Raw genomic sequence first — 23,950 nt, 5'->3', positions numbered from 1 at the left:
GATCTTGAACTAATTCCATGTGGCTTTTTATAGAGCTAAGGCTGTGATGGTCTTAATATGCTGAACTGGAAGTTTAACAGCAGGGGCTGCCCTTACTCGATCTGTTTGGGGCTGGTTACTATATACACAAATGAGGGACCAGCTGAAGCTGGCTGTGTCAAGGATGAGCACTCTCAGGGCTACAGACTTTGGCTTACTTTTTTGTTTTTGTTGGGCTGTTTGATTTTTAATTTTGTTGGATTTTGAGTTTTTTCTGGTTTTGTTGTTGTTGTTGTTTTGTTGTTCTTTTTGTTGTTTTGGGTTGGGGGTTTTTTGGGGTTTTTTTTTGGTTTTTTTTTGTTTGGTTGTTGTTGTTGTTGTTTTTTTGTTTTTGTGGGATGCATAATTATCCCCTGTTGTAACAATATTTGCCAAGCAATAAATTTTTCAATTTCTTATTCAGGTAAAGCTTCTGAAGCCACTGGGGTTTGTGTCAAGGTGAGGGTTGATTAAACAGCTGAATAACAGGAATGCATGTTCTGATTAATGGTATCCCACTGAAGAAACTCCTTGCTTCTCTTCCACTTGTGAAAAATGTGGTGTTTCTCTAGAAGGAAAATAAAAGTGTATTTAAAGAAATTTCAAATTAATGACTAATGAGTAGCACAAGCAATATTATAATGAGGCAATTTGTTTTGTAACAGGAATAAGTATTCAGAAATCAGACTTTGCAGACTAATACTAGATGTACTAAAAAAAAAATAGATGGAAGAATCTCTATTGACTTAGAATCCTGGAATCAGTAAGTCTGGAAAGGACTCCTAAGAGAGTCCAATTGTTAACCTAGCACTGCCACCCCCACCATTAATCCCTGTGATTTTTAACAAAGCTGGACTTGTATGAGCTTCACTATACAGATGCACAATATAAATACAGAGTGTGTTTCCTTAACTATTGTGTGTGCAAATAAAAAAAAATCTAATGCAAATCAAAGCAGCTCAGTGCCTGAATTAGTCCTCAAACTCTTGATGAAATTATTGAAACCATAGTGGAAGTGTCAGATGGCTGCCATAAGGTAAATTTCTATGTCACTGGAGACTGGGGGCTTTTTTGCCTTGTACTGCAAAAAATGTATTTCATATTTTTTATAAAGTCTATTTTTAAGAGGGCTCTTGTATATTTGGTATCATGCTTTTTTTAAAGTTTTTTTCTTGCCTCTCCTTTTTTGCATTTATAGAATTAGTTTGGGTGCACAAAAAGGATAGTTTTGAGACCTCCAGTTTCACTCGGATTTAATCAACATCTGTGTGCTGTGGTGTGCCACATCTGAAAGCTCAGCAGATTTGTCCAAACAAGAACTGCCTGACAGAATTTAATCCTGAGTCACAAATAATATTTATTTTTAAAAAATCAAATGAGCTCCAATGTCTGTCATCACATCTTTTTAACTGCCGGCTGAAGCTATAAATTCAGTGTAGCCTTATCTGCTGTATCCTGCTCTGTGTGTGCTCTCCATCTTGTAGGTAGGAATAGGATACTGATTTGGCTCTGCAGAAGTTTAAAAGGATTGCCATGTGGATGTTTAACAAACATCTTCAGTCAGTAGTGATCATTAAGTCCTTCCTAGCTCACTAAAGTGCAGAAGTGCAAATGAGAGACATAAATCAAAGTCTGACTGTTTGAAAGGAGAGACTTGGCTTTTTTTTTATTTTATCAGAGGGACAGCTGAATCGCAGCTTATTTCCTCAGCTTCACCTACTTTATCGGTGTGTTTTGTGAAGGTGAGAGGCCAGAAGGCCCAGGAACTCAGTGCCAGGGAAGAAGTCAGCCTTGGCAAACCTTTTGTTGTGCCTCTGCGGTCATGCAGCTTGCCTGTAGTATGTTAGGAATGGCCCAGAAAAAGCAGAATTACGTTATCTAGCAAATACCAGTAATACTTAAAGCTATGAAAGATTTGCCTGGCAGGTTTTGTAAGGCTATTCAGAAAAGATATTTTGGGATAGCTATTACATCAAGGTTAAAATGATTCCCTGCCAGCACCACCAAAAAGATGAGGGGTAATGTTATGCATTTCACACCAGTGATGGGCCCCACAAATGTTTTGTTGGCTCCCTCCCCTCCCAGGACATGGTTCCAGGCCTTCGTTTTCATGCCAATTGGTCAAAACCACAATTGTTTTAAAAGCTCTCTAAGGACTGCAATTGCAGCACTGCAGCACAGGCAGATGCTCAGAGGAGGGGTAGCTGTGCAGTGCAGGAAATTATCATCAAGTGAAATGTATGCCATGAGTAACAATACTGTGTCACATAGCACAGGCTAATCCAGTGTAACAGCAGTAGCAATCCTGGACAGCTACATCTGGTGTTCCAATTTTGTGTCCTTTGCTCATCCTCTCCTCCATCCCAGAGCTCCAGCCTTCCTGCCTGCATGCTTGCTGTCACTGGCAGGCACTCTGCCTTTCTGCTCCTGTGTCCTCGGTGGGAGGGAGTGATGCTCACAACCTGTCTGAGTGTTCATGACCTGCTCTATTGTCACTGCTCTGCATGAAGCCCCTCTGGGGAAATTATTATTCATGTATTATTACTCACAACAACTATGACATTGTGTGGATATTTTTATGTTGTTTCTCTTTCTGGTCAAACACTGAAATGTACTACTAAGATCACAGGGAGTTCTCTCCAGCTGTTTCGAATGTAAATAGTTATTATGGATGTTATGCAGTAAATGCTTTCCTAGACAGTTCTCCATGCACGAGTTATGAAACTCAGTTAGAAGAATTACAGTCTTACTTTAGTTTAAATTATCACTTCTGCAATGCAGCTCTTCTAAAGAATATTGCTAGCGGTAGTGCCATGTAAGCTAAACAGTAAAGCTCCTCCACTGATTAAGTGCTTCCCCCTGCATGTGTTTTAGGAGACAGTGAGCAGCCTGAGGTGCCTGCTCATTGCTGATGTATTGGTATTACCAATATGATGTGGTTCTCTCCCAGCTGTTGGTCCTGCTGCCACGCACTTGCAGAGTTATCTATTGCAAAGGCACCTGTGATGGGGTTTTTCAGTCCTCACTGACCTGATTCTGCAATGTCACACAGGCACTGGGGACAACGTGAGAGCACAGAAATGTGCTCTCAAATAACAAGTTTACCCAAACCTTTTTAAGTTTGGATGTCATTTTTGCTCACTTGTATCTCTCATGTGCTTCTGTCAAACTGACAATGGAAAACTTTCGTCACCTTGGCAGGGAGGTTTCATTTCACAGAATCACTAGGTTGGAAGTGACATTCAAGACTGAGTCCAACCCAGCCCTAATACCTCAACTAAACCATGGCACGGAGTGCCACATCCAATCTTTTTTTAAACACACCCAGGGACAGTGACTCCACCACCTCCCTGGGCAGACCATTCCAGTACTTTATCACTCTTTCCATAAAAAAAACTTTTTTCCTAATATCCAACCTGTATTTTCCTTGGCACAGCTTAAGACTGTGACCTCTTGTTCTGTTCATTGCTGCCTGGTGAAAGAGACCAAACCCCACCTAACTACAGCCACCCTTCAGGCAGTTGTAGAGGTGATAAGGTCACCTCTGAGTCTCCTTTTCTCCAGGCTAAACAACCCCAACTGCCTCAGCTGTTCCTCACAGTGTTTGTGTTCCAAGCCCCTATCAGTCTCGTTGCCCTCCTCTGGATGTGCTCATGTGTCTCAATGTCCTTCCCAAACTGAGGGCCCAGATCTGGACACAGCACTCAAGGTGTGACCTCACCAGGGCTGAGCAGAGGGGCAGAATGACCTCCCTGTTCCTGCTGCCCACACTATTCCTGACACAGGCCAGGATGCCATTGGCCTTCTTGTCCACCAGGGCACACTGCTGGCTCATGTTCAGCTGGCTGTCACCAGCACCCGCAGGTCCCTTTCTGCCTGGGCACTGTCCACCGTCCCCAGCCTATAACACTGCAGGGGTTATTGTGGCCAAAATGCAGGACTTGGCACTTGGACATATTAAACTTCATCTTATTGGACTCTGCCCATCCATCCAACTGTTCCAGGTCTCTCTGCAGAGCATTCCTGCCTTCCAACAGATCAACACATGCTCCCAGCTTAGTATCATTTGCAAATTCACTAATGAAAGACTAACTTGTTCTAGATACCATATTTAGGCCACTTAATCCTGCTGGGAGAAGAGACTCAATACCAGGTGAGAACATCTAAACTCAGGCATTAATGTGGGAGTTCAGTTCACTCCAGTCCATGGAGATCTATTCTGTATAACTGATGAACCTAGAAATAATTAAACTCTCTAAAACCAGGATTCAGTACCCTAAAAGCAAATGTCTAATGTGCTATTTTAGCTGTTGTGGAGTATACCACTTGGCATCCAGTTGCTTCACCAAAAAGAACCTGGGCTTTCTCCATCTTACATCACATCTACCAGCCCTGTGCAGATGTCTCATCTGCCCTGGAATATCAAATGGCAGGAGGAGCCAACATTAAAGAGCTGAAGCCCATCTGTTCTGGTAGGGCATCTGATTTCTCCTTCAGGCTCCCTTGACTGCATCAAACTGCTGACTAAAAAAGGAGCCAAAATACTAAATTTTGAGATAAGATATAAGCCTGACTCCCCAAAATAAAGCTATCTCACTGGAAAAATAACAACATGTGGGAACTGAAAGTGACAACTAGATAATTTGTGGGTGCAACTGTCTCTAGTCCATCCTCCTCTTACCAAGCCAAATGGCAATCCAGCTTACAGGGCAATGATTATTTTTAAGGCAGTTTTTCACAGTCCCTATTGCTGTAACTGCACCCCCATGTGCAACTGGCTTGAGAATCCCTTGTCACCTAGACAAGGTTGCCAACTAGGGATTCAGAACCAAAGTATGACAGGAGGCAAGAAGTAGACTTAAAATCAAATCTTGCCTTTGCAAGGTGAAGGAGGTGGGAAAGTGTTGCTGGGAAATTCACCAGAGGTTTTTTTTTTTTTGACAAAACATTTTGATTTGACTAATTGCATCTACAACCAGCATCCAATGAGATGGAAATTTTACCATGGAAACAGAGCTACAGGGCAGATTTAGCCAGAGACAAACTACAGCTTAGGGTGAGAGTTCACAAGATTGGCATTGGACTTGGCTGCCCAAGAGGCTTACGACTGTCTTTTATGATCTAAACTTTTTTTCTGTCTGTGTCAACACTTGAGAGAAATGACAGGTAAAATGGGATGGAAAGTATGTCATGTCCTCTAATCTGTAAGCTAAAATGCATTCTCTTTCTAACAAGAAAGCATTCTCTTTCCCCCAGTCTCCTCCTCTTGGAAGTGATGCCTAAGTAAAGTTAGAAAGGTTTAACAGCTTTTAACAGAAAAATCTGAGTAATTAAGATTTGTTTTAATTTTGGCTACTAGCTAGTAGCTGTAGTTGTCACCCATCTAATAATCTAACCATCAGGTGCTATAATTTCCTAGAAATTTCAGAAAAGTGGGTTGCAATTGCTTGTGGAAGACCATTCTTCCAGTCCAAGACAGGAAGAAGTACACCTGAACCATTCCTAGCAGACATTTGACTAATCTGCTTTTCAACACCAGCCAAGAGGTGCAGTCGTCATTTTACTGAGGTCTGTGAGGAGAATGTCACAGGTGCTGGGTGCAAGGGTGAAAGCAGGTTTGCACAGTTTGCTTTTGTGCAGCCTCTGGTTGAAGCTCCAAGTCAGATGATTGCACAGCTGTAGCAAAAACATTGGGGACACTCCAAATCCCATTAAACCCAATAAGATTAAATTGAAAAATATATGCAAGCTCATTGCTGAATGACAACCACAACTGTGTTTGAGCATGAGGTGGCATTATTTGACACCTTTCCATATCCTTGGTACCTCACTAGACTGAGACTTACATGGCAAGAAGTTGCTCCAACCCCTTATGAGCCAACAAGTTCCACAGTTGAGTGGCCTCTGAGTTAAACTGTTCTTCTTAGCAAGGTTAAAGGGCAAATGCTCATTTAAAGAGAAGAAATAGCATAGGTAGGCAGACACCCTACTCCCATCCCCACGACATTCCAAAACGTTTGTAAACTGAAAAGTGTGAGTGTGTGACTCACTTGGCAGGCACAGATATTGCATCCATCTATGCTGAAGGAGGACCACATGGAAGAGAACTGCTTTGGCATGTTGTTTTTTCCAAACTATATCACTGTGAAGACCGGACAAGAATGTACTTACCCCTCAAAACTGGAATGAGAGCCTGCAAACTGAGCTATATCCAGCAAAGTTTTATAGACTCAGAATTATCTCCAGCATCTGTGCAGGAAACATGAGAAAGGACATTCATGCAGTGATTTAAGATGTTGCTAATGAGGATAAGGTTGCCTCTACCAACTCTTTTCAGCTGCCCCATGCATATTCAAGCTATTCCATAATTTTAAGCCATAATTTGAACAGCAAATTGCTATGGGCTCTCTTCTAAAGGTTACCACCCAACAGGTCTCATGAGCTCTGACACACCTTTACAAGCAGAAAGACTTGTCTAAGAGCATCATCTTAGAGTGGCCACTCTTCTGCAGAAAGCCATGTCCCTGGTTTGTGTGTGGTCTGACTAGAAAAACATTTCTCTGCTGCTTGACTGATGGGAGAATTCAGGACCAGATAGTAATTGCTTTAGTTCTTCGTGACAAAATGCATCTTCCTAAGAGCAGTACTGCTGGCATGACTAACTTGAGCCTTGTACCACAGCTCCTTAAAGTCAGCTGCTTCCCAGGACCAGAACAGTAATAGCCAAAGCAGTATAAAATCCATTCAAAAGAATAGCACTTTCAATTTTTCAAATCATTATTTTTTATGACAAAACAAATATAGTTTCAGTTGTCATTTGAAGGGGACAATTTCTACAAAAGCACTTCTTATCTTGCAGTGTTTTAGCGGTTTTCTCTTGCACTCTGAATACAAGTAGCTCCTTATTAAGGATCTTTGATTTATTGGTTCTTAAGTACAGCTTCAAAAACACCAGAATTCTATCTACTACTTTAGAAATATGTAATAAACAACAGAAGCAAAACCTGAATAGAGCTAGGCTTGTGACGTGTAACATTTATCTTTTCATTTAAATTCAGCAGTGAGTAATAGTGCCATATTACTTAGGAGAATGCCTTTCCAGTGTTTGCTAATCACTCTTCCTAAATGTAACAGATATCCATGGTCCAACAAATTGTAAGTCAATCTTCAGGTTCAGTGAAAGGCAATATCCTGAAAGAAAAATCACTTTGGCAGTTTGTGGTCAGCAACTTGAGTTACAGTCTTGGTACTCTCAGCATCACACTGTTTCATTTAAGAAACATGACCACATATTTTTTAAATGAGGACTGGTTTTTTATTTCATTGCAGAAGCCAAGTTAAAAATCATAAAGATAGCAAGAGAGCAACAGCCTTCCTAGCCTTCCTCATCCAGAGGAGGAAAAATCAGAACGTAGCTGTTAAGTGTAAGAAAGAAATAATTATATTTAATATATGTAATGGTTTATATTATATATATATATATATATAAAATACAATTATAGCAATAGGCTAATGGTTGTTTAATTAGAGATTTCTGTACTCATTCCATTGCTCTTATCTCTGGATATAAAGGTGGTATTATTTTTTTCCATTGTGAATACCAATTTATCAGAAACATTGAAAAGCCTGGTGTTCCCTGTCTCTGGAAACATCCCTTTCCTATACTTAGGGCTCTAAAGCATTGCTGAAAGGTGGGACAGAAGCCAAGCAAAGGCCAGGCCTGTCTCACTTTGTGTCTCCCCCAGGGAGAGGAAGAAAGAGGTGGTGGCTCTGCAGGCTCTGCCCTTGCTGCCAGAGATGACTGAGTACCTGGGATTAACCCAAACAGTGCCAGCAGGTGCAGGGAGAACCTGCTCCAGTTTTTAATCCAGGGGAACAATGACAGTAGATGAACACAAAACAACAAGCCTTTTGGCAGAGCCAAAAGAACTCAGGAAAAAGCATTTAGAAAATCCTTTATCCCTCCTTTATCTGGCAGAAAAGGCAGGGCTGGGCTGGAGCCAGCCAAGACATCTCATGGCGTGTGCCAGGCAAGAGCACAGAAGGGGAGAAATGAGCTTCCCTCGTCCTTTCCCACAGGTTATTTCTGAACTGCTGTCTTCAGGGACTAACTAGCTCAGGCTTAGTTTCAAATGAGCCATGAGACCCTCTTAAGTCAAGCATCAAAATTCCAATCACTCAGTCCTAGGTCTGACTTACTCAGCTCTCTGTGAGGCAGGAGAGGACAGCCTGAATGGGCATCTGAGATGTTCCCACTGGCTCAAGGATTTTTCCACAACATGGAGCCATCAGCAATTCAGGTCTTGGGGAGCTTGGCAGAGTAGCACCCATCTATTCACCCAACTCCACATCAAAAAATGGATGCCCTTGGTGTTTCACCACTGCAAGCAGGAAGTTTTGCTCCCCATGGCCATGCCTGCCTTCCCAGACACCTCCCAGCCTTTAGGTGGCCCTGGCACTCACTGGCTGTGACATCATTGAGCTTGGTAAGCCTCTCCCCACCGGAGAGGGATCTTATTCTGCAGAGTGTTTGTGTGTGCCACAGTGGCCAACCAGCACCCCAGGGCAAAGAAACAGTGGCACTCTGTGGTGGGAAGCAGTGGGAAGAGGAACAGAAGAAGGAAGATGCACCACATTCTCATTTCCATTCACCACATTCTCATTTCCATTCAGCCTTCTGTGCTGGCACAGAGGCTCCCACCCCACCAAGAGTCCTGCAGCTGCCACAGTTAAATCAATCAACGGGGTATTCAGACACCAGGAATGAAGCCTGTGGTTTGAGGGCTTGTCCTGTACAGGAGTGCTGCAGCCCCTTTGCCAGCCAGATTCAGTACACAGATACAACACATTTGCATTGTACATTGACAGCAATAGAGATGTTGAGAAGTCACCTCACTTGTCCATTTCTTCCCCATCCTCCCTCTTACTGTGCTGTGTTCCCAGAACACTCTCCTCATTTTTTGGCTAGAGAAGACCACTGCCAGTTTTACAAGAGCAAAGACTCCTTTCACAGGTACAGCACCTTTTCTAATCTTACCCTCTCCCTGCCTTAAAGGGCCTCTGACCAGATGCCTCATCATTTGCCATGTCTATTATGGCATTTCTAGTGCAAGAGGACAGTGACAAAGTCAGGCTGCCTTTTCTGCCGGATCAGTCATACCAGCTCACCCAGGTGGCTTGAGACTCTAGGCACAAGGATTACTGTTTCTCTATGCAAAGAGGATGGTGGTTTCCTGATGGAAAGCCATTACTAAAACTTGTCAAAATGTAATTTAAAAAACCATGAAGGGGCACTACTTATTTTATCTACAATGTAACCTGGCCTCAGCAGACCAGAGACTCTGGCCCTTCCAAGCCAGCTAAACTGGTACCTCAACAACTGCATTATTCATTTGCACTTTCTACTGTCAAAGACTTCTTATTGGATCACATAGTGTTTCATTTTCCTCAGTAGTGACCATGTATGTTTCCTGTAAAGCACTCAGAATACTGAGCTTGCCATAGCCAAGTGTCCTTTCCTCCCATGCAGCTGTCACATCTGGACAAGGATTTCTTCCTTCAGACACAGGCAAGGAGGGAAGCAATGAATCCTTTCAATTACAGACTTTAATATACACGTGCTGTAACACCTCTGATCCAAGTCTCGTGGGCAGTGGGACATGTCTGTGCTGGAATGGAAACACAGTCCTGTTAGAATAAAGCTCACTCTACCAACAAAGTCACCTAATTCCATTATTTTGTTTCACTAAGCCAGCACCCCCAGTTCTAATTTGACAAAGGTCACAGTGGTACCCATGTAGGCCGTGACTCAAGCACGGGTAGCCATAGCCATCAAGCAATGCTGGCATGTTCCAGTTATGAATGTGCCTACGAGCTTATGTTTGACCTTGGTTCCCAGATGTGAACTCCTTTGGAAATGATGTGGATGTGATGTAAGTAGTTCCTTCTTCAGTTAAATATGGCCTGGAAAGCAGCTGTTCAATAAACTGCAGGTGCATTTAGGGGTCTTCACATTTAAGGTTATTTCTTTAAAAGAGCCTGCAAGTGTTTCTTTCTACCACAGGGTGCAACTCTTGCCAAGTAAATATTCCTGAATCCTGGAGCTTCCCAGCCTCCCTCAGCAACTTCTCCTAAAATATTTTGACTTTACTGTACAGAAGGATCCTGAAAGTGTTGGGAATAACGTGTTTCCTTATCTCACTGTGCTTCAGATGCATAACCCACATGGAATAGCCCCACTGTCCCATTCAGTGACTGTTCAAACACCTAACAGAAACCAAGTTTAGGCTGAAATATGTATATCCATAGGAGTGTACATGGACTCCACACACACGCGCGCACATTTCTTTCAAAAAGGGCTTCACAAAGTCTTTGAGACACATGAGCGAACAGCACGAAGCTGTGTCAGGAGAGGTTTAGGTTGAACCTTAGAAATGGGGTTTGGGTTGAACATTAGAAATGGGTTTTTCACAGCACCAAGCCTGCCAATATTTCAGGAAGTGTTTGGACAAGGCACTCAGGCACATGGTGTGACTCCTGGGACTGTCCTGTGCAGGGCCAGCAGCAGGAATTCAATGATCCTTGTGGATCCCTTGCAGATCAGGATATTCTATGATATCTCACTACAAGTACATGCAGATATCCATATCTTTTAACTGTGACACTGCATCCCTGTGGTACCAGGAAATACACTGAAGCTGGACACCTGACCCAGGCAGGCACACTCCTGATGCTGCTCCCCACACCTCTGAGGAAAGAGGGAATACCCTGGCATGGGCCTCCCCTGGGAAACTGAAACCTGAAGTCACAAGCACTTTGCAGCCCTGTCATGAGCTCAACTACCAACCTGCGGGTTCAGTGCCAGAGCGTTGCCTTTGCTATCAGTCAGTGTCAGAGGTGTTAATATCCAATTATAGCAAAAAATGAGCTTTGCAACAAAGGAAAAATTGATGTTGCTTTTTCATAAGCTGGGAAATCTTTGCTTCGGGGAGAGAGCATTTTTTAAAATCAACTATGAAATATATAAAATCACTGTGAGATGTGTTTTCATTAAATTGAGAATGAGGGTTTTTTTTAAATGCATTTCTATTCTTCCAAAGCAAAAGAGACATTATAACAGAAAGATTTTGCTTTTTAATTTCCCCCCTCATACTTTTTTGCCAAAGTATGAGTGGGGAAATTAAACTGTCTAGGACTGCCAAAGACTAAAGTTATCTTGATCAATATCTGACACCTCACTAAGTTTCAGAAACACAATTTACCTTTCTCCATTTTTATTCCATGTTACACATCCATTGGCACGGCATTTTATGCGCGCTTTTTTCAGTCTGTGGCAAGCTGCTGAGTGAGTTAAAAAGGCTGACATGAAGAGTGGCAGCAGAATTGCCCTCTGCACCTCAGTATATAGGATCCCCCTGCCTCTGTGGGGATTAGATTACTGCTGAGTGAGAAGGCCTGCACGGTCAAAAATACCCTGAGAACAGTCCACTTCCTGACTTCCCATAATAAGCAGCAACAAAAGAAAATCTGCCACGTGTACCTATGGACAGTGCTTTTCTCTTCACTCTCTCACATGGATTTGGGGTGCTGCTGCCTCAGTGAGCTGGGCTGCTTTCACTCACCCAGGAGGAACGGCCGGGCCCCAGGAGAGTGGAGGCAGAACGTCCTTCTTCTCCAGCAACTGAAACAGAGGTGAAACCAGCCATCATCTCTTCCTCCACAGCCATCACAGAGGCCTCAGTGCTCTGGGGTTGCTTCCTGCCACCAAGAGATTTGTCACCGCTCCTGACTGACTGGTAATGGTACTCAGGCTGATGAGGACAAGATGGCAGTGCCCACTTACCCAGAAAAGGAGAGTCCAGCCAGGGAGTGGGAACTGTGGGGTCAGATCCAGTCAGACTTTTTCAAGTGCCACTCTGCTGCCTGGAGACATTCCCACTCAACCATAGCCATGATATAGGTCACCTCATGCCTTTGGCAACCTCCCACAGCTGTTCCCAGCACTGCTTTCCTTGCCCTTCCTGCAAGCACATGGAAATTTATTAACCATATCCTGGCATCATTTCAAATCCTGCTAGGCCAGGCAGCCAGAAACTGCTGTTTGGAACATGGTGGCAGTCGGGTGGGAGGCTCCTCTCGAGCTACAGATTGCAAGCCTTAGGGAAGAAGATACTGAGAAGGGCTTTGTGCTACACTCAGGCTACTTCTATCTCAAATATGTCCTCAGACAGAGTGTTGTATCAGCAGAGAGAACTCCCTCACTTGCTGACCTCTTGCTCACCGAGCTGCCTCACAAGCTGCTTACCAACACTACATATTTCAAGCATGGCCTCGGAAACATCTCTGAAAAGTCCCCTTCCCTGGGGACATTGATCTTGCAGCATCTGTATGCTTAAAGCAAGGAGGGCACTGCTGCTGGTGGGCATGGCCTTGCCCAGGTGCAGGCACTTTCCAGAGTTTTCCCTAAGCCCCATGGGGCATATGGAAAGGTGCTGTCTTCACCTCCACAGCACTTCTGCCTAAGCTGCAGACCAGATGCCTTTCATACAGGTAGTGTCCTGCACACAAATACTGATTTATTTATATATTTCTGAGTGATTGATCCCAAAGGACATCACTCTGTAGGTGTTTCTGCCCCATGGATGCACCTTCCAGCTCACTCTCCTAAGCACTGGGGACAAGCTTCCCCCAGGGGCCTGGGGTGCAGTCTAGGTTTCAAACCCTACCCCAGAAATGAACTGGGCAGCTCAAGCTGAGCTCCAGTGCTGCAACATTTTAATGGGTTGATGTTACTGACCCAGCAGTGATTTGCACAGGCTCATCTGAAATGAGGGCACTCCCCAGGCTGTTTACACAGTGCTGCTGCTCTGTCCCTTCTGATGGGTGTTTTGACGGGGATTTCTTTCATCCATAGAATATCTGGGGAAGAATTTTCTGAAGGGAGCAGCTGACTGGCAAGGGATCCAGCCACCTTCAAAGCTGTCATGTGAGATTTTTCACAGGATGCCAGAGAGGGCACTGAAATCATCAAGATCACAGGTTTTCCAGGCATGGATTCCCGGTCATCCTACCTCTAACTATTAACACAAGCATTACTTCACAGTGAATGAACTCTACCCACTCCCCTTGCAGAGATGTGGCATGAGGCTCCTGCAACATTTAATGCTATTTAACCTCTCAGACTGGGGCTTTAATGAGAATTAAATGCTGAGTTTGTGCTAGACTGTCCAGAGGAAAGTTTGCTTCATCCTGCAGGCCATGAACTTGTAAGAATTCTGGTATAAGTTTAAAAAAAAAGTTCTGTTTTACATGTGCATGAGTATACCTGCACATTTGTGTGGGTATTCCCATGTGCTGGTATTTGAAAAAGCACCCCATTAAGTTTTTGACCTTTTTTTATACCATTTAAGATTAAATGGTATAAATGTAAACACAAGAAAGGATGTTTGGGTTTGGGTTTTTTCCTGCTGTATTTCATTGCTGCAATAAGCACAACATTAAGACTGCAAATGAAGAATGGGAAGTTCCAAGACTGTGAACATATTTCACCAATGTGTACATATTGCAAGTGTGCATTTGTGCCTCCTCTGCACAGAACACAATGCCTTAAGGATGATCCCTGTGGTCCCTTGAGGCTCAAGATGCTCTAATTAGTCCTTGTGGCTTGGAAAATCCTTTTATGAATTGCCTGAAGATTAGTTAAAAGACCTAGTGTCATATAAATGGTGTAGTGAAGGTACATATAGCTGCCAAAGATGCAGTCTTATTTTCACAGCTGGTTAGGGACTGGAAGGAGTAAACTGGGAAATAGAAAACCTTCTTGATTAGTATTTCAGTCATTTTCTTCCCTTGATTTTTCTCAGCACTTTCTTAACATCTGTAAGATGCAGAAGAAGGAATCCTACACTTACTACACTCCTGCAGTTCTGGCTAAGAGGGAAAATCATTAGGCTCTGGGAGACCATGCACTTCAGGATGTAGAGACAGCAACAGGCCATCCATGCAGATGAACACCTGACTTCAGCATGTGTTAGCTTTACCACTACAGCTAATACTGGAGTTGCTTCGGTGCTTCTGCTGAACAAATAACCCACGGAATGAGCAAGAACAGTGCAGTCTAAATTGCCTGCACTTAGCATGGGAAACTGTCAGCACAAGCAGCATAGGACTAAACCTTCTTCAAGGTGATTAAAAAAAGCTACTGGCACTGGAGAATTCAAGGCTCCTTCAAAAGAAAGAAAGAAAGAAAGATAGTTGAGGTGAGTGTCCTTGGAAAGCTAAAGAAAAGGATGTGGCAACTGGAGGAGGCAAAGCCACACTTGACATATTTGAGGTATTATCAGCTTCAAACAATAAACTTGTGAAAGGAAGTCAGAACAAAAATCCATATGCACAGGAGCTTAAAGGTTAGATCTTCATGAAACTATGAATTCTCTGCCATCAGATTGCCCAGAGGCTCAAGAGCAACGTCTGCAGGTGAAACCCCTTGGTCTCACACAGAGCATATCCAGTAGAGCGGGCTGGCAGAAGAGACACTTTGCTGCTAACCATTTGCTTTCCAACTATCCAGTTTCACTTCTTTGGTAGCAAACAATGTTGGGACATATTTAAGACATGACAATGTGACATTTCCGACTGCTCTGCTACTCCAAAATATGGAGATGGGTCTGCAAGTGTCAAGGAACAGTAGAGTGGCAGAAATCATACTCCTCTCTACAATGCTCCACTGAAACAAATCAGAAAGAGGACAGAGAGAGATCAGTCCATGAAAGACAAGAACCCAAAATGGCATGCTGCATCCTCCAGCTTCCCCTTGAATGATTTGGCTTGAGTTACCCAAGGGCCCTGCCTGGTCAAAATTCAGCACACCCTGCTCAGGTCAGGCCATTTGACCTGAGCCCACTGTGTGTGCCAGTCTGCAGAAAACTTGCCTGCCCTTCCAAACAAAAGGAGGAATGCTCTTGAGAGCTGAATAAAAACACTGTGAAACTCTAAGTGCAGGTCTGTATTAAACCTTGTGAGCTAGCATTCATTACCATGTAGGTGAGGTCTGGGACTGGGACCTTGCACATAAGCACTTTATCTTATGAACATTAAACATGCACTACTCTGCACTGATTGTGCAAAGAGAAAATGAGCAATCCATTTCAAAAGACAGCATTTGGTTCATTGCACACTTCCTCTAGGCAGAACGGAAGAGGACAAAGAGCTGATGTCAATGATACTCTGATATAGGCATAAACTTACAGGAATGAGAGAGCTGCAGGGACCAAACAGAATTATCTACTGTGCCTGTACTAGCACAGCCTCTTCCATCCCCTCTCTGGGCTGTGTCACTGCAAACACAAGGGCTGCTGCCATTACGTGGTCTTAAAAGTTCCTGACAGTCACCACAGCAAATGTCATATAATGTTGCATCGGCAGGGATAGGGCTAGATGACATAGCTGGATTCTCTCATTTCTGCAGTTAAGGAAAATGCCTTGCCACTTAAAAAATATTTAACTTCAGTGATGTCAAAGCATCTGCTGAGATATGTTTCTGCTGCATTTCATTTCCACTACCAAATATTGAAAGGGACATTTTAAGAATTCTAACAGATTGATGCAAAATCAATGCAAAACCATTACTTTCTTCCAACTCTTTTTTGACAAATCAACTGACCTACCTCACTGATTAATTGATCCAACCTCCTTTTTTTTGCAGATACAAATAAATTCCTGACCACATGAGGGCCTATAACCTCAGCTCAGCATTTAAACAAGGCCAAGAGCTCAAAGTGAACAGAGCATCTAAGAGAATGACAAGTTCATAAACATAGTTTGCTGCCATTGGGTCCTAAACCTGATTTGGATACAGTTCTACTCCGGGCTAAATCTGATCTTGATCCAAACTGGGGACTTAGAAATCTCCCCTAACCTGGAAATGGCTCATTTTCTTAAGGGTCAATATTCTAGGAAACAGAACCTGCAGTTATTTTCTTTGAGGAAAAACAACAACAACCACCAACAAAACAAATAAACAAAACCCAAAACAAAGCAAAAGAAAACCTATTAAAACCAAACAGCAACCTACAATCCCAAAATCAAAGTAAAACCTGCCTGAATCTAAAATCTAAAACTGGAAGGACTGAAAGCAGCAATTAAACTGCAAAATAAATAGCACCATAAATTCCATCCTGCACATGACCTTTTCCTAGGTCATCTTTTCACCACCCCTTCCATTAGCTCTGTACCTGTCCATCGTGCTATCAAGCACAAGGCCAAAACCTCGCTGTGGGCCACAGCACAAGCTGGCATGAGCATGATGCAGTTTGCCAAGTCTGCCTCCTTCTGAGTTTATCACCAACTTGCCTCTTGACTCCACAGTGTGCCTGATGTCATTGCTCAGACATCCTCTGTGTGATTTGCTGCAATTGGCAAAGACCTACAAATTCCCCATGAAAACAAGTCCTCCAACTTGTGAGTGTAATGTTACTATCCTTAGTGTCTTCCCAGAATGCTGCAGTGTAATGATCTTCTTTTTTTGTATTTGTTTTTCAGTTAATGAGATTAATTGTGGAACAGACATTTGAGAGACCTGTGTTTTTAGATCCAATCTCCAAAGGGCTTTGCATGCTAAGTATTCAGGTGATCAAGACAAGGCTGCATGTCCAGAAGTTCAAAGGTTAACCCTGGGATGACCAATCCCACATAAATAAAAGTCTTGTAATGCTACAGGGTCTTAAGAGTACTCACAGTGGATGAAATCCTGTGCTTCATCTTTCTTCTTGACATCTTGAATTTATTCATGTCATATAATCTATTGCTTTATAAGAGCTGAGGAGAAGAGCCAAACACGTCTGGGGCTGAAAGCTGTCATGTGGACTTCAGCAATCTGTTGCCCTTGCAGCATCTCATGTAAAATCTTCCACTTGGCAATCCAAGTGCCCATGTACAAGAAATGCACACTTTGTGACATGCAACACAACTTCAAGTGGAGGTCAGATAACTGACATGGTTAATTCCACCCAGCAAGAAATTCTCAGAGGAGAAATAGATCAGGACACTCTTAATGGTGTATCAGAGAAGTACTTATGAGGCTCAGCTTTGTTTAAAATTATGGATTTTAAATGAGTCCAGGTACAACATGTGTGTTACTACCAGAACCATTCCTGAGTCTTCTCTTCCAGCCTATCAAAGTCTTTGCAATGGCTGCAAGAGCCATACCCATACAGTTTTATAACAGCTTTGATCCATCAATTCCCACTGAGTTCCAGCTGAGTAACTACAGGGCACAAAAAACCCAGTTCAGTCAGAGCAAAGGGCATTCTTACTTTTGTCACCATTTAATGCTATAGTTTCCATGCATCCCCGTTGAAAATTTTACAACCAAAACTGCACAGCATGAAGAGGTGGGGGAGAGATCACTCAGGCCATACTTAACTATTGTTTTTCAGGAAGCTGTAGAAGATGTGAGGAAATTCTTACACTTTGAGAACTTGAGAATATACTTGATCAGGACTGAAAGGTCCTGAAAAATGTTTCTGGCTGGTCATTCCTTGGGAGGGAGATCACAGATAAGAAAGAAGGGTGGTCAAATATCATCTCCCCAGACATGCTCAGATTGATTTTAGATATGGCACAAAATGCAAGGCTTAAGAATGTCCACTTACCTGGATTTGCAAGGGCATGTAGCAATACGACAAAGGGCAATGGCTTTGAGCTGAAAGTGACTAAGTTTAGATTGGCTATTAGGAACAAATTCTTCATTGTGAGGGTGCTGAGACACTGCAACAGAGTGGCCCAGAGTGCCTTCAACTGGAAGTGTTGAAGGCCAGGCAGGCTGGATGGAGCTCTGAACAACCTGGTCTAGTGGAAAATGTCCCTGCCTTTGGCAGGGGGGTTGGAACTGGATGATCTTTAAGGTCCCTTCCAACCCAAGCCATTCCATGATTCTGTGGTTACCAAGTGCATCAAGATGCTAACAACTCAAGCACCGATGCATGGAGCACAGGAACTGAGATGAATTTATTAGCTGGTTGAGCACAGAGTGCAGCTTTGCGGGACACCAGGAGGATTTAAAATAGCTGGTGACAACCTTGCAAGCATTAGTCCACCTAAGACTCCCCGAGCACAGTTAGAGGATGTATGAACTGTCCTATGAACACTTAATGAGCTAGAAGACTGCTCTGAGAAGTAACAGTTCTTTAAAAATTCTGCTTGGGGCTACTGACAGCCACATGTCAGTCTTCAGGCTCATTTCCTTGCATGCTAACAATTCCGGTGTGCATGCATATGAGTATGAATGTTTATATTCAAAAGTATATAGCTGGTAGCAAACTAGATCCTGTTACACATGTAAATACATGACAGTGTGTAAGGTAAAAGGGGAAAATAAGAAGGTAATAATTAGACCTTTCAGTATGACTTCAGTTCTATGCACTAAGCAAATACACACTCTCTGTGCACACTGAAATCTACCACTGAACAATATCCAGAATGGATTTGATAAATTGTGTGAAACCAAATAATTTCTCCATCTACTCCAGAAGTAATAAATTTTGTGAACAGCAATAGATGTTGACTTTATTACACTTTTCCACTGCTTCTTTCTATCAGACTAGAGAGTCATAGCATAAAATAACTTTCAACAGCACACATGCAAAACCAGAAAACATTTCTGAGTAATGCAACTGAGACTGGTATTCTGTTGGAACAGAAGAATAAATCAGAGAGAGTTCCTTGCACTCTTTTCTTGAATTCCCTATGTTTAGAAATATCTTGGACTCCAGAGTAGATAAGGTACTTCTTAACAATACAGGTAATGTGAGAAAAGGAATTCCTGGAATGCTTTGGAAAAGAGAGTTAGAAACATCCTAAGCTAGCCTTATGAGGAGCAGCTGAGGGAGTTAGGGTTGTTTAGCCTGGAGAGGAGTAGGTTCAGAGGAGACCTTGCTCTCTACAACCACATGACAGGACGCTGTAGCCAAATGAGGGTTGGTTGGCAACCAGTGAACAAGATAAGAGGACACAGCCTCAAGCTGAACCAGGGAAGGTCCAGGTTAGACATGTGGAAGAATTCTTCACTGAATGGGTGGTTAAACATAATGAGGTGCTCAGGTAGGTAGTGGAGTCATCATCTCTGAAATTCTTGAAGTGAATGTGGCACTCAGTGCAATGGTCTAGTTGATGTGATGGTGTTCAGCCAAAGGCTGGACTCAATGGTCTCAGAGATCATTTCCAGCCTAAATGATTCTGTGGTTCTGTAATTCTGTCTGCTTAAATGAAAGAACTGACCTGGAAGAATGATAATTGAAGAATGTAAATCGTATATCTGCAGAGACTCTGCAGTTACTCACTCTGACAGCTTCTGGATAAACAAAGGGCTTAATTTTCTGTCAACCTATGTGGGAATTAAAGGCAAACAGAAGTGCAATGCCACTTCCTGCATCTCATAATAATCATATTAACAAAAGTGAAAATGGCCTAGGATCTTGCAGCAAGATGCAAAATGTACACAGTGCCCATATTTAGGGGCTGTAGCATAATGTTTATAACTATAACTATCAATAAACTCCAGATAAGTAACTTACTTGAATGACTGAAGACACAACTGCAGAGGGTATCTGATTTTTGAACTGAGAATTAAATGTTAAAGAGATTTAAATCAAAACAGTGTTCACAGCAAAAGAAACCCTAGCAGCAGCAATCATGTTCTTTACCATCCCTAACCATGCTAACCGTTTAAAAAAGCAACACATAGAGTGAAACTTCAGAACAAAAACATACATGGAATTAAGCTCAGCATTCAAAGATTGTATGAACATGCCAAAACTATTAATTCTTTCCTTTCAGCATTGAGAACAGAAAGGTTTGTTCCACTGGCTCCTGGCCAGGTCAGTTCACCATCAGCCAAGGGGAGAGAATAATGAGAGCGACCTCCTGCCAGCAGTGTCCTGTGCAGTCCCAGCACATGCAAGAGCTGTAACAGCTGCCACTGGAAAACAAAGTGGTTGCATTTATCAAGAACAATGAGGGAATTCAAAGTCCCTAACAAAGACTCTGAGAAATGTATAGCATCCAAATTTGTCATGCAGAAGCATGTGTTATGATGACACCTTCCTTAATTAAAGTAAGAAACTTTCATTTAGCACCACAACTACAAAGCCAGAAATGTTCCCAAAGAGACTCGTGCACATGGAGAGAAGCTTTTATGCACTGCACATTTGTCACCTGACGTTATCAGTGCTTCCAGAGTTTGTGACCTAAATAATGCTACAAAAGGCACCACGCACCTGACATAATTTCATAAAAATAGGTGCCTAGCACATACACATTATATATTTATTATATACTATACATTACGTATCAGTAACACGCTTACATAGTAAGTCTGAATAGACTAAAAACGGTGGGCTTACTCCTTCACCCTTCCTGGAGAAAGTGTTTCTGCTTATTGCCTGCCCATCATTTCCTCTTTCATGGAGGACTCAAAACTTCTTCAGACCCTCAAGAAGTATGATGCAATAGCTAAAAATTAAGCAGTGTAATGGATATCACCACTTTTAAATATAGGAAACTATACTGCCTCATCAGGTAATAGCTAGCTGATCACTTTCAGAAAATTATTAAAAGTTACTTTTGATACCTGTGAACACAGCATGTCCATGTGCTGATGTGTATCCACATCCTCAGGAAAAAAAAAAAGAAGATTCTTGCTCAAAAGTCAAGTTTGTAATTTAGAGGGAGTTGAACTTTTAGAACAAATATGTGTCTCCACCTTAAAACAAACAAACAAAATTTTTATGGTCTCCTATTAAAAAATTTAAGAAAATAAAAAATGTTTCTGATCCTAATGTCCTTAAGCTGATATTTATTTTACACTGAAATACAGACCCCCAACATATGTTTTTATACTTTTATAATTATCTTTATGCATTTCTCTGAACAAATATATTCCAACAAAAGCTTAATGCAAAAGGTCATCTCTGTTGTTCCCATTGTGTGTTAATCTAAGTCTCTGGTATGAAATGCTGTATTTATAATCCAAAGAAAAGAACAGGGATTGTCTGATGTGCTACTGAAAGTTATCAGGTCCAAGTTTAGACCAGGGATAATGTCATTCTTTGGTAAACAGCCACTGTTTCTTCAAACCCAGCTGCCTTTGGCATATCAAACCTGTCAGAGGTGCTTACAGCAGTGCATAGGTTATTATAACGCTCGACATATATTCCCATTGAGAAATGGCAAATCACATACCTCAAATGATTTTCATATTTGGTGACAGACTTAGATTATTATGTATGTACTATGTAGTTTCCCAAATCAACTTCTATTTCCAGGAGTGATGTAAGGTTAAAGTTATGAAACAATGTCATGCTCCTAAGGAACCATGTTTTCTTAGATGTTAAATTAAAAACATTGATTCCGAATTTCAGAAAAGATTCATATTTGGGTTTTTGGTGGAGCTTTAACTTACAGTATTAATATTTAAGTGTGTTAAAAAAAAGGATTTTCAATACTCCTATAAAGGAATAAAACTGGATTTCAGAATAGTTACTCAGCACACTTGAAAATCAATAAGAATCTATCTAAATGTCCTCCTAAACCCAGAAAGATCTAATTTGGAATAGTTTGATATAAGACTTGCTTTATGATGCCAAATTAAAAAAAAATATTTTGCATGTTAATTAATGCATTTTATTAGATACGCAGAACTCAATAAAACCCAAAATTTGTCCATCATAAAGAATTTTCCCATGAGTTGGAATCTAATATAAGTATTTATAATCCAATTGCCTTTGACATACCTAGCAATACCTGGGGTCATCATCTTCCAGAAAGAAAGCTACAGCAGGAAAAGTGTGGCAAGAATGTACTGGTCCAACCCTACTGCCATGGACCAGAGGATTAAAGAATGACAGACACTCCTTCCTCACTCATTCTCTTCATCACAGAAAGGTTTGGGTTGGAAGGGACCTTAAGGGTCACCCAGTTCCAGCCTGTCTGCCACAAAGAGGGACACCTTTCACTAGACCAGGTTGCTCAGGGCCCCATCCAGCCTGGCATTTGTGATGGTCTCAACTCTGCTGCGTATTAGTTACCCTACCTCAAAGACTGTGCTTATGCACAGAAGAGTTTCAAGTGCTGAAAGGAGATTGGAGCCAAGAAAATGAACAGAAAAAAAATAGGAAGTAAACTGGTAGCAGCTTGCTACCAGTAATGCAGAAAGCATAAGAAAGTAGTTTTCCAGTGGGAAGGGGTTACACATGGGTAGATTTAATGGGCTACATGTTCCTCAAGGACTGCTCTGGAGACAGTATGTGAGTAAAGCAGGACAAATACAGCAGGGAGACTGAAGAGGGAGGAAAAATTAAAAAGAAAGAAAATGCAAAAAGCAGACCAAGGAGCAAAACAGCACCAAAAATATAAACTATACCAGTGCACAAAAATATCCATTACATATAGAAATGAAAGCAGTAATGAAAAAACCCAGAAGTTAATAAGAAGGAAGATTTTCTTAACCTCCTTCTTGCATGCCTGTTTTCTAGGCTGAGATTGTAACTACTTTGGGACAACAAATCTTCTCAGTCCACTTTTGCCAAGTATCGTATTTGCAAAGGCTTAACTGGTGTGAACTACTAATTAGAATATTGTGATCTCCAATCAAGACAAATTAATCTGACATTTCCCTAGTCTGCTGGACTCCCCAGATGTGAGCTATGGCTCCAGGAGCAGCTGCCTGGACACTGTCTATGGTTCAGCTCAGTAGAAGGTGCACAACTCATGCAGGCTGTGCCTGACTTTCGCTCAGCTTAACACTTCTGCATCTCACTTTAGCTTGACATCTTTTAGGCAAGGTAGAAATCCAGAGAAATAAATCTCCCTGTAAACCTCCCAGGTTCTCCACTTCTGTCTTTCACACTTATAATGCCTGGACTGGGAATTGGCCTGTGAGGCGGCAGGATGGTCACAGAGACAGCAGCTCAGAACCTGAGCTACCCTGCCAGGTTCACTTCTCAGAGGGCTGCAATATTTCAATCCCAGTGTTTGACAATGTCCAGCTGGCAGGCTGACAGTGAGACACTCAGAGCACAAGCCAGAGTGAGCTTATTTTCCAGGAGGCGAACATATGAAAAATAAAGTTCTGCTGGGTGATGACATCTTCAATCAGCTAAGTAATAGGGCATCTTAATTGATATGAGTGAGCTTCATACGCTGATACTGGAAGAAAACATGAGCTCTGGCTAAATACCTTGCAATAGAGTATTTTGGAATTTTTTTATTTGCCTGTGAAATGCTCAATATACAAATACTACAAGCACTGTTATATATTGTTGGTGCTGTCTTCCACCAGATTAAGGCTGTGTTTTGAACACAGTAGGTCATTTACTGTACAACAGAGCACAGCCCTGGAGACAGATGTGTACCTAGAAAACCAGCCACTGAGTGTCTCTCCCGTTTGTCAGTGTCACATGGATCAAGTGTGCTGACAGCTGCCAAAAAAAAATTGTCTGATGTCACTCTGGACATCTCACCTTTCCCTCTGCACTTGGCTCTGCCGAGTCCACACCCTGAATGCTGTGTCCCATTCTGGGCCCTCACTTCCGCACGGACACTGAGGCCCTTGAGCAAGGGCAATGGAGAAAAGGGCAATGGGGCTGGTGAAGGGTCTGGAGCACAAGTCTCACGAGGAGCAGCTGAGGGAGGTGGAGGGGAGAAAAGGAGGATCAGGGTGACCTTATCGGTCTCCACAACCCCTGAAAGGAGGCTGTAGCCAGGCGGGTGGTCTTCCCCCAAGCAACCAGCAAAAGGGAGAGAAAATCGCCCCAAGCAGTGGCAGGGGAGGTTCAGGCTGGACGTCCGGAGCAATTTCTTCATGGAAAGGGTTTCTAAACATTGCAATGGACTGCCCAAGGAAGGTGGCGGAGTTGCCATCCCTGGAAGGTGTTAA

General features: G+C 42.5%; 1 long non-coding RNA gene across 3 annotated transcripts; it reads right to left on the bottom strand.

Moving 5' to 3' along the window:
• Window positions 1-356: 356 nt before the first annotated feature.
• On the bottom strand, window positions 357-18,102 carry LOC135293779 (uncharacterized). 3 transcript variants are annotated; one of them, XR_010355869.1, is made up of 7 exons: window positions 17,670-18,102; window positions 11,861-12,038; window positions 11,640-11,775; window positions 8,218-9,686; window positions 6,190-6,267; window positions 1,739-1,851; window positions 1,442-1,610 (listed from the first exon to the last, which is right to left on the bottom strand). It is a non-coding gene; the product is annotated as an uncharacterized LOC135293779 (long non-coding RNA). The 3 variants fall into 3 exon arrangements; XR_010355870.1 differs by lacking the exons at window positions 1,442-1,610; window positions 1,739-1,851 and adding an exon at window positions 357-586; XR_010355868.1 differs by lacking the exon at window positions 1,442-1,610 and having other exon boundaries at window positions 1,658-1,851.
• Between the last annotated feature and the right edge of the window lie 5,848 nt (window positions 18,103-23,950).

The sequence above is a fragment of the Passer domesticus genome, chromosome 2, assembly GCF_036417665.1.
Source record: "Passer domesticus isolate bPasDom1 chromosome 2, bPasDom1.hap1, whole genome shotgun sequence".
Classification (NCBI taxonomy): domain Eukaryota; kingdom Metazoa; phylum Chordata; class Aves; order Passeriformes; family Passeridae; genus Passer; species Passer domesticus.
Note: the sequence above shows the minus strand (reverse complement) of the source record. Positions and strands in the feature narration are given on the sequence as shown.